Source organism: Pseudorca crassidens, chromosome 3 (genome assembly GCF_039906515.1).
Source record: "Pseudorca crassidens isolate mPseCra1 chromosome 3, mPseCra1.hap1, whole genome shotgun sequence".
In the NCBI taxonomy this organism is placed as follows: domain Eukaryota; kingdom Metazoa; phylum Chordata; class Mammalia; order Artiodactyla; family Delphinidae; genus Pseudorca; species Pseudorca crassidens.
Genome location: NC_090298.1, coordinates 137316928 through 137317357, shown reverse-complemented (window position 1 = coordinate 137317357; position 430 = coordinate 137316928). Strand labels below are relative to the sequence as shown.

General features: G+C 35.8%; 1 non-coding gene across 1 annotated transcript; it reads left to right on the top strand.

Moving 5' to 3' along the window:
- LOC137222821 (U6 spliceosomal RNA) lies at window positions 1-107 on the top strand. Its single transcript, XR_010942612.1, has one exon. It is a non-coding gene; the product is annotated as a U6 spliceosomal RNA (small nuclear RNA).
- Window positions 108-430: the final 323 nt, after the last annotated feature.

The window sequence follows — 430 nt, the reverse complement described above, 5'->3', positions numbered from 1 at the left end:
GTGCTCGCTTCAGCAACACACATACTAAAATTGGAATGATACAGGGAAGATTAGCATGGCCCCTGTGCAAGGATGACGTGCAAATTCATGAAGTGCTCCATATTAAAAAAGAAAGATAGAATGATATATATTACCCAATTGAAATAACAGAGAGAAAATACAGAGCGATAAAAAAGAACAGAGCTTCAGGGACATGTGGGTCTATAACAAAGATCTAACATTTATGTCATCAGGGTCCCAGGAGAGGAGAAGGCATGGGACTGAAAAGTATTTGAAGAAATAATGGCTGAAAAATCCCCAAACTTGGTAAAAAACATACATCTAGATGTAAGAAACAACTCTAAATAAGATAAATCTGAAGAAAGCCATGTCAATACGCAACAGAGTCAAACATCCGAAAAATAAAGACAAATAAAAAATCTTGAAAGCA